Here is an 11,222-nt window from a genome sequence, read left to right on the forward strand (position 1 = left end):
AAAACAAAAACACTAAAACGTTAAAAGGAATCTAACTTACATTACAATTAAATGTAAAGTACATATGAAGTTTGCCAAAAATGCTAGCAACCATTGTCCGGGAAAATCTAAAAAAATAAAAAAAAGTCCACAATCTATGGAGTAAAGAGGTTTTTTAAGATTAAAGAATTTTCTCCACACTTGGCATTATAACAACAAATATAGCCTTCCTTATCAGTGTAATAGAGGACTTTAAATTAAAAGTAGTACTTTATTCGTTCGCTTTTCTTTAAGGACTCTTTATCAAATTCAGGGAATTTTCTTTTAATTAAGTGTAGAACATTTATGTTTATGATTTCTATACAAGCTTTTTTTAAAAAATGTATACAGAAATCGTGTTCGAGAAAATCTTAAAAATACCGAAAAATTTATTCGTTAAAATGACTGCCGGTTTTCATGAAATTTGGTAAATTAGTCTCATATTTTGTTCTTATTACAATAACACTAATAGCACTTTAGATGGCAAGCCTAATCATCCCTCTGTTCCAGAACAGCTTTTAACCAAATTTTTCTTTTAAAATGTTTCAACTAACAATTTTAGTTATTAGTTATAGTTTATAGCTGTCTGCAGGAGTTGGCTTTTAGATAGAAAAAGAAAAGAACGTAACTCCAAAGAAGATGAGGGTTGAAGTGCAATGAAAAATAAAAAAAAAAGTGCAGCAAACCAAACTCTAAAACTTCTACAAAAGAACAAAATAAATCATGAAATTTATTGAAATTAAAAATAAAAGGTAGTTAAATTTCAAGCTTTCCATTTGTAATTTTATATCTTAAATTGCAGGCACTCCTGGCAAATTAGCAATATAAAGTCCAGAAAGACTAGAACTACCCATGGATTCGGAGTCGTAGCTCCTCTAAAGTCGGACATAAAGTCAGGAAGTGATAGAGACCCTCCTGTATCCATAAAGAACACGTAGCATCATCATCACCTTGCCGCTCCAACCAAGGTACACTATTTAACCTTAATATCTCCAATCTTAGCTAAGGTCTCTGAAGTTTAAACCTACCATTCTTCATATGCTATATCTCCTTAACAAAAACTTACAGTTTAAAAAGTTAAGTATAAGGGTTGATTAAACGCCAAAAGGTACACAAATCAGCAAGTACCCATCATTTCATTTATACTTCATTGATATGATTTAAGTAATTTTACTGCATTAACTTTTCCTTCACATTTTTAGAATTTATTAGATGTCACAGACCCTTATGCTGGCCATTTTCATCTACAAAATATTTGTTCTAGACTGTAGATTGTAATATCTATTTATCTATAATAATCAAACTATTAATTACAGGTTAAAAAGAAAAAAAAAATTAGGCTAAAGATTTCAAAAACTTTTTTTAAAAAAATGCTTACACCAACATACATCAATGATTTCATTTTATTTATTTTTATTTTTAAATAAAAATCGTCGGTTTAAGTTCATTCTTTGATTAAAGTAATTGTTATTTTATGAAGTAGTCAAACGTTTATAATAATAGGTAATAATTATCTGGCTTTATCGCAAATAATATAGTTTTCTTCAATTACATTCTCAATCTAGATGTTCTTCCCACAATGTTATATATATGTTATGTAATATAAAATAAATAAGTATTGCATACTTTTAGGACAGCTAATTATTCCAGTATTTTACTATAAGTAAAATTAGGGGGACTAAATTAAATTACAATTGAGAAATGAATAATTATTGTTGAATAATCTACTTGTTATTAACTGTGTGTTATTTGTGCTCACGAATATTTCGGTAAGACGAATTCAAGACTGAAATATTGTTTTAAATCCTTCGTGATTCAAATTTAAACAGTGGCTGACTCTGACTTTGTCTTTTTCTACTTTAACATGCATGTATATGTGACTACTCAGAATAATTCAGAACTCATTTTATCATAATTATAACAAAAAAATATTATGAATGAACTGGCCAGCATAAGGGTCTGTGACATCTAATAAATTCTAAAAATGTGAAGGAAAAGTTAATGCAGTAAAATTACTTAAATCATATCAATGAAGTATAAATGAAATGATGGGTACTTGCTGATTTGTGTACCTTTTGGCGTTTAATCAACCCTTATACTTAACTTTTTAAACTGTAAGTTTTTGTTAAGGAGATTTTTGTACCTTTTGGATAGATTTTTCTTTTTGTCTATTTTGCAAAGTTACATATCTGCTTTACAGATTTTTTTTAAAATTTGGTATAAGCAATTCTATCATTATAACCTGATAAGGTGTTAAATCGGAACCGTAACTACCACTGGAGAGATCTTTTTAAAGAATGATTATAATTGCGGTCCCCAAACCATCCTCAATAACAATTTTTTTGAGAAAGCGTTTTGAATAAAATAGGAAGGTATTTGTACGTAAATAGCAAAATTAAACTGCGATTTCAGTACTTCCTTTTAAGAGGAGCAAGAAAAATAAACTGCGATTACTGTACTTCTCCCTAAAAGGCAAAGATTTTGAATCGAACGACAATTCATTGATGTAAATCGGTTCACTCATTGATAATTTTAACGATTGCAGTACTTCCTGTTGGTAGGCGTAAGAGCATGATGGCACTTCACAGCCACGTAGAGGAGCTTTAATCACTTCTTCGTGCTAAATTTTATCAAAATCGGACTAAGCTTTATAGAAATATTGGTAATAATAGTTTTAGAAAGGGCCTTATTTGGGTAGGGCAAACTCCCCTCCTTATGAGGCATGGCGTCGAGACTTTTAAAGTACAAATCTGTACAAAATTTTGATTCGAATGACACTTTATTCAAGAAAATCGGTTCACGTCTCGATAATTTGAAAGATTGTTATACTTCCTCTTAACAAGTGTAAGAGCAGATCGTCGCTTTAATGGTACATAGGGAAGCCCTAACCCTATCATCCTACCAAATTTTATCAAAATCGGGCCAAGATTTACAGAGAAATTATTAGAAATAATAATTTTGGAGGGGGCCTTATTACATAAAGGGGGCTAACTCCTCTCCCATTCGATGTACAGCGTCGAGACCCCCAAAAGGCACATCTACAAAAAATTCCGAATCGAATGACACCTCATTCATGAAAATCGGTTCACGCGTTTAGGCGGTACGCGGTTTACAAAAAAGGTAACAACAACAAGAAGAAGAACAACAATTTCTGAAAATGCCGTTTTTGCTCATTTTCGGCAACTTTTTTCTCGAAACCTATTACATCTATGTTGTTGCAAAAAAATTTCAGTTATAAAGGAGGGTTTGTCCTATAATTTAAAGAAAATTTGGGAATTTTATCTTTTATAGAAAAAGAGAAAAAAATTGTCAAAGTTGGGTGTTTTTCAACGTTACACTTTTTCGTGCAGTTTTTGACGATCAACCCTTATACAACTGTCTTACCGGACAGTTTTAATATTTAATATATATACGTGAGAGACCGAAATTGGAGAATGTACAAGATTCACACGGTAAATGTTGAGATTCACATAGACGTTTCGTGTAAGACCGAATATTTGGTTTAAGTTGTTGCAATAAATAAGATTATATAAAGCCAATCATATAATTAAGTTTATTATTGATATTATTTTCTTTTTTCAATAAACTGTTAGTTTTAAGTTCATCAGTTTATTTACACGAGTGCCACTTAAGCTTCCTCCTATTTTGACATAGATCTTATGTTTTAATAACAATGTATGATTTAAGAACGTGACAAATATATTTCTAAATCAATAATAAACTTAATTATGTGATTGACATCATAAAATTTTATTTATTGCAAAACTTAAACCAAAATATTCGGTCTTTCACTGACGCATTTGGTGAAACATTAACCAAGTGAATCTTGACATTCTCCAATTTCGGTCTTTCACGGTAATATATATATATATATATATATGTATGTATATAAACTCTATATATATATATGTATGTATATATATGACTGCAAACTAGTGCAGTGGCCAAATTACTACCACAGATTATTCACTTTCTTTGCACTATTGATAATTCTTGTACAAAAACTGAGAAATGAGATAATTTTACTAGATAACAAAATGTTGAGGTTATATAAAGGAAACCATGTCCGTCCTTGGTATTATAAGGTGTTGTTGACGCGAGTAATAATTTAAACGGTAATGTCAGCTTGAAAGAAATGCATGTAAGCACTATTGCGCAGTATTCTTAAAAAAAGGATTGAAATTTGCGAATTATACGATAGTAGACGCATTTAGCATGCAATAATAGAAATTTAGAAGCACATATTTATTAAACCGTCTAAATTCGATTAGATAATTTCATATAGTGCTCGAGAAGCGGCGCGCGCATGAGATGTCGTAATATTAAACTATCTCATTTTTCCGCAGTCAGAATACCACAAAAAAATATTTCCGAGTAACTAGTGAAACATTATATTTTTAACGTAATTATAGATCATACAAAAAACTTTTATTGACAAGAAAATCTAATTGATGAACATTATTAAATACAGAATGGAAAGAAACTGCGCAAGAACTTTACACTGAGCAAACTGTAAATTAAAAAAACACCACCAAAATTGCATACTTGGTTTACATTTGCGAAAACCTTTTCTTTTGGCTAGTAACTTTTAGGTAAAACAATTCTTTCAGTGCAACGTTCCACTTTCTTCAGTGAAGAGACAAAATAAAAACCATTCCTTGGACATTAAAACAAGTATTTTCAGCGTTAAACTAAAAATAGAAATTCTGTACCAATGCTATGTAACATTACTCTCAGGATAAAAACTTAAGTAAGTTTCTTGCTGCCGGAGTGCGCTGATGTAGTAAAATTCCTGACTGAACGTTTTTTATTTATAATATGGCCAGCATTTAATTCAGTCTTTTAAGTTTGAAGATAAATTTGTCAAATACAAAGAAATTTTACAGGTTTTTCGATTAAAAATCTGAAAAATTACAAGACAAAATCAGAACCACAAGCTTCATAATGGATTGGTGCTTCCCGGCAATTACAAGTGCAAGGAAAGTTGAGATGACTATTAGTTCCAAACGTTATACATTTCAAGGATATTTCAATTCAGGGTTTTAATATTATCTGTATATAATACAGAGCTTAAAACCTCGTAGTTAAACAGGGAGCTTAAAGTATTCAATTGATTGAATCGCAAGAGCCGCCCACAACATCTCCTTCCTTAGCATTTATTTGGTTTGTATTTTATTTGAATTCTATTGGTCGCTTATTTTCTACTTATTTGTTCCAGATTTATTTATTTTCTGTAGTTATTTATTACTACTAAGTTATTCATCCGACAATCATTCCAATGCTACATTGATATATACAAATTTATCTCCAAAAATTAAACGATGATTTCAAATTGCGCATAGATTATCGCACTACGTTCTGCTTAAGTAGAAAATATGGACAGTCATTTACAAGATGAAGTCATAGAATTATTAGTTGATCTTGAAGATGCTTTTTAATAATTTAACTATGAGTAAAATTTTGGCCGAATATAAATATTATGCAAAAATATCCAAAACTTTGTAATGCGGCATTTCCCTTTTTAAATTGCATTCCCAATTTCGTATGTGGTTGAATCTGTTTTTAGTCTGGTTAATTCTATTTTAACAAAGCAGAGAAATAAATTGAATGTAGAGCTTCTGGCGATTTAAGACTGAAACTAACAGATTCCAAACTAAACATTGTTAATTTTACCATGCATCATCAAGCAAATCAAGTTATTTTCTTTGTAAAATAGAATATAAAAGAAGGTTAAAAGCGGTGATTGATCAGGAATGACCTTTTAGATGCACACTTTGCTTTGTAATTTTATCATTTTCTAAGACATCCCTCAAATAAAACAAATATTGTAACAAACGCCTTTAATGCACAATTTTTGGAACAGTATATTTTTTTTAAAAAATCATCGAAAAGTAAACAAAAATTGCGGCATAAATTCCATAAGTTGATGGATTTCGTTATTTCAGTAAAAAGACAGTATTTTACTAAAATGGAATACCATAATTGAGATTATTGATTGTTTGTGATATGCTCATGCTAGCACAATGACTGTGCACTTAAAATTTGTTTTTCCCCCATATTCTGTGTACTTTTGAGAAAAACTATTTAGAGAATTTGACATAATTACAGTACATCCCTCTTATTGTGGCATTCAAAAAGGCTTAAAAAGAAATCTTTTTCAAAATAATCAAATCAAATTTTTATTATTTTACTCGATTTATTAAAAAATAATAAATTCAGAGTGAAAATTTTAAATATTAAAATTATGGGCGTGTGCTTTATTATAGTTTGTACACGCTCTTTTTTTTTTTTTTTTTTTGGAAATAACTTTTCCGATTATGGATTAAATAACTTTTTAAACTTGAACAAGAAAATAAATTAATCCAAAATTAAGAGGATTGATTAGTATCAAAATATATTCATTTAATTATTTCTGTTATTGTAAATTTATCCTTTAAAATATATTATTAGACTTTGTAAACAATATAATCAATAATTTTCTTAATTAAGAGGCAAATATTGAAATTGTGCGTCAAATTTTCTACATAGAGTTTTGGCCGCAAATACATGATGGTTTATAACCAAGAGTATTATATTTATGTTATTAATGTTCATGTTTTGTTTATTTTCCTAAATTGACCTAATAAAGCTATTATTATTATTATTATTAAATGTATTTAGGTCTTCAGAAGATGGAAATGTTGAGGCTGATAATAATGTGAAAATAAGCCCATTTGGAAAATGGGCAAAATGAAAATAATTTTTTTTTTCTAATTCCTCACTCATTTTCCACTTTTTTGTTCATTGAAATAATTTATTATTAATAATATGCACGGTTTCGTCACCACACACGTTTTCTGAAACATATTTCTAAGGAAAAAAATCGATTAACGGCACTTTAGCGATAAGGGGTAGTTAGGGCTATTCTTTAAAATGCCATTACTGTTTGTTGTATTAGCTTACCCACCTGTAATTATACAGTAAGTGTAATTACTGTACTGGTAAATATTGTAATAAAGTAAATACTCTTATAAAGAGTTAATTGCTAAATTTGACGAAAATCGATTGATCGCAGATGTTATTTTTTATTCTTTCGATTCTCTCGCAAACGCATTTACTTGAAACATTTTTCTCAGAAATAATTCTTAATCAAATTTTATGAGAAATTGGATGAATAGTTTTCCTTCTAAAGTAATATGAATTCAATTTGATTAAAATATTCGATATCTTGAAGAAAATATTTTAGTTAGAACTTTGAGAATAGTAGTAGCATAAAGTGGTGTTCGGGTCACACCAGATTTATTTTGTTTAACTTTTATCCGCTAGCTGTTCATCCTCATGTTCATGAACTTACACTTTTTTGTTTTTAGCAAAAACTCTTTACTACAACGGCTTGGTATAAGAAGCGATTAAGTTACTTTTCCATTTTTTTTTTAGGTCAAGTGACGTAAAAGTAAGGCTTGCTGCATAGAAGTAACTTATTCCACAGAAAAGGGAGTTTATCAAGTTCAAATTGACTTGGGCACTTGTTGAAGGGTTATTTTTACATCACTCGAGAATAATAGCGAAAGTACTTAAGCACTCCTTATACCTTTCGCAAGAAGTTACATGTAAATCCTATAAAAAAAAGAAAAAAGTAAAGTGATGCCTAATTATTTCAAACAGGCTTTACATTTAATTAGATGCCATGAATGGAGGCGACTAGCAAAAATACTTAGCTATAAATTTCTCATATTAAACTTAAAATAAAATCCAAGAGCTACTGACTGGGGAATCGAACCCATTACCGACAATACATATTAGCTTTGCAGTCTCGCCTTTAACCGTTCGGCTACCGTGGCGCATCAATTAAATCTAATAATTTCACGATATACATGGTAAAATTGCCCAACCAATTCCATACATCTATCTTGGGGCCCCCCTATTTAGTAAAATTCACGAAATCAGACAGTGCCGCCTTTATCTGAAATGGATTTTTTTAGTTACTTTATTTTTTGGTTAATTTTGATTGACAGACTAAATTTTATATGGTTAATATTAGTAGGTAATGTACTAAATAAACGCATAAGTTAGTTAAATGTTCCAAAAAATGTGAAAATTAAGTTTTAATTGATTCATGACTTCGGCAGCTTGTAAGTGGATGAATTAAATTTTAAATCACTGTACTTCTCACTTCTGTTAGTAAAGTAAAACGTACTTTCTCAGGCCGATATTTCGTCCAGTTACCAAATTAGGTGTCGTGGACGGAGGTGACAATCTACTATATAAATCGTTCCAATTAAACGTTAAATAAAACTTCAGGGGAATCAGGAATCGAAGTGACAGATCTTAGTTTTGCTGATCCTCCTTCCAAAATGGAAATTCTAGATCCGCCACTGATTTGAAAATACATATTATCTGGTTTTCAAGTAGGATCTTCCTATTTTGAATAAACAGGACATTAAAAGGAATCATAACATGGTCACAACAGTTTCTCTTATTGTAGCAGCAGAAATCTCAAATTTGGGGTGGCTTCCCTTTAAAACTAAGGTTGATCCTGCTAATTTATTACCGCTCGCTAAAAAGGTATTACAATTCGTTCAGAGTCTCTATTTCGAGTTTACATCGAAAATATACACTTTGCTGAGTAAGGCAAAAAAGTTTTATTCATTTTAGAAATCAATCTTTGTAAGTGTCCAAAATATCTCAAAAAAAAAAAAAAAATGGGAATACAAAAAATCCGCTGAGATTTGAAAGTGTTGATTTCATTTAGTTGACCACCAGCCGAACGTGGTAATATTTCGGTCAAAATCAATTAACCTGCATGCCCACTCTTTTTTTACTAAATCAATTTTGGATTTATTCATAATTTTCTCGATTTATAGATAGCGAGACGCTCTCGATTTATAGTTAGCGAGACGCTCTCGGTTTAACGATAGCGTCGGCTTTCTGTATTATAAACAAGAATCAAAATAGAACTAAAATTTTCTAATTTGAAGTTATTAAATGATAAGTGGGATTTTTTATTTATTTTTTTTACTCAAAAAATTATCTTTTGTGTAATTTATACTTTTTCTCACCATTCCAAAATTGGAAGTATTTCCTTTGCAAGTTTTATAGTCCATTGAATACGGAAAAAGGGCTTTTTTTTTTTAGAAATAGACCACTGTGTTTGGAGTGTTGTTGTCTTGTGGCCATCTTAATTAAAAGCTTAATGCAAAGCTGGAAAAGTAGCGCAAAAGTTAAAATTTTTATATATTTTATTTTATAATTGTTTCGGAAAAAGCTTAAAACGATATTCAATAATCTTGGCACAATAACTACATTTTTGTTTACACACACTGGAATTAACAATTTTATTGGAAAAATTTCCCTCATTTTCTGAATTTGAATGTGGTACTTTACTTAATTTATAATTTTTGACTAGTTTTACAGTTTATTGTTTAAAGATTTATCAGCTTTATTTAAAAGATTTATAAGTAAATAACTCTGAATAGGTTCTAAGGGAATCAACATAACTCGTTTCTCAAGTGGTTTTCTTGCCATGTAAATCCATATTACTTCATATAATTTATAAGCAACTAAGTTTTTGTAAAACTTAAAAGTTTGTGGAAAATATTGTAAATATTAATGGCACTGAGAATGCTATGAGTTATCACACTAGAACAGTCTTGTTTATCTTTCCTTATTTTGCATTTTACTTAATGTAAATACTTATTTACCAAGTTATATTTAACATTTTACATGAAAATCAAGTTTGTTATTGTTATTAACACGTGTAAAATAGAATATAAGAAAATAAATCATTATTAAAAAGAATTTCAGAAGAGAATGATAATTTGTACAAAGATAGATGAGATGAAAGTTAAAAGAAGAAAAAAAGACTATACCTGCTGTGTAAATTCTGTAAACAATTTTCTGTTGTTGCAGTTATCATTGTTGAAATTGTGTTTTTGTTTTGTTCTTAAATTTGAAAACTTATTTCTGTTCCTCTTAAATGTTTAAATTGTACCCTCCGTTGTTTTTTCCTTCTTTCTCTACTTAAAACTTATAATTTATTATATTTTTTTTTTTAAATATAAACGAAATTTATATAAAAATTACAAAATGTATTTGTACATTTTATTTACGTTATGGCCGAATTGACGCGAAGCTTTATTTTATTGATTTTTCTAATTATTATTTTAAAAAACTAATAACCAAATGTAGAAGAAAACAAATCAAAACGTAATATCTTGTGTAAGTACGGCAGACAAGAGCAAGCGCATACGGACCACTGGCGGCACACTGCGCCAGCCGGGGGCGGCACGCTGCCATTCAGGAGGGCCGGCCGCTAGCCCGATAGTTCACGATCTTCTACGATAGCCAACGATACTACAAGTCCAAAAATTTTGTTCATGTAGTATATACAGAATACGAGAGTCATTCAACAAACAAAAGAACAATATAGCTAAATAAAACAATGTTCATATAACGATAAATCTATCAGCATTCCTGATCGGTTTTAAAATAGCCACTAGAACCCATCTTTGTTTAATGTTTTGTGTGTAAAAATAAAGAGAAGACCTTCCTTAAACTAAAAAAAGATCTACTACAACCATTTCACCAGCTACATTCAAGGAGTAGCCCGAGTTGTGGCTACTCGGCTGCAGAAGGAGCAAAAGGCCTATCTGTTCCCAGTTCGCAATATAAGGCTATGTAAGGAGCTTTCGACAAGCCTTGCAAAGTTGAGGCTATAGAAAAGTGGACGCAAAAGCCAGGCGACGGCGACGGAAGATCCGAAATGAAGTAGAATTGGTTGCCAGGGTGAATGGATTTAATCGTTTTTACCTTCCGTTATTTGGTTTCCTTTTCCCTAGCTTCATTGCTTTCGGTTTTCAGAGTTTTGCTTTTGGTAATAACTACTCACCACACTTGAATTTTTGTTGCTCTTTGCTCTGTAGCCAACTTGTTAGTTGGTCATCTTCAGTAAGCAACATCTTTGGTAGGCAGGCTTCAACTTCTTTTAACCTTATTTTTGCACCGCTTTGACACGTGTGATAAATACTGATTTCACAACCCTTGACATTGCTTCCATTCTCGCTTCCATATTTCGTTAGATATTAATGATGAGCCCCTAGCCGAATGTATGTAACAAAGGAATCCCAAACACGTGGAATAACTGACGAAGACATTCTATTACTGTGGATGAAGTAACATCTTTACAGGAAAAGGCAAAAGGAAACCTTGAAAACTCGTCTACAATT

At 30.4% G+C, this 11,222-nt stretch overlaps 1 protein-coding gene across 5 annotated transcripts in view; it reads right to left on the reverse strand.

Annotated features, from left to right (window-relative positions):
• LOC141459325 (uncharacterized) overlaps nucleotides 1-10,254 on the reverse strand; it is a 799,141-nt gene extending 788,887 nt beyond the window's left edge. For all 5 annotated transcript variants that reach the window (XR_012461442.1, XM_074138280.1, XM_074138274.1 and 2 more), the window contains exon 1: nucleotides 9,867-10,254. The gene's annotated coding sequence lies outside the window, so the exon portion shown is untranslated. The remainder of the gene's footprint in view (nucleotides 1-9,866) is intronic.
• Nucleotides 10,255-11,222: the final 968 nt, after the last annotated feature.

This window comes from Rhodnius prolixus, unplaced genomic scaffold, assembly GCF_049639745.1.
Source record: "Rhodnius prolixus isolate KJV_2025 unplaced genomic scaffold, Rpr scaffold_11, whole genome shotgun sequence".
In the NCBI taxonomy this organism is placed as follows: domain Eukaryota; kingdom Metazoa; phylum Arthropoda; class Insecta; order Hemiptera; family Reduviidae; genus Rhodnius; species Rhodnius prolixus.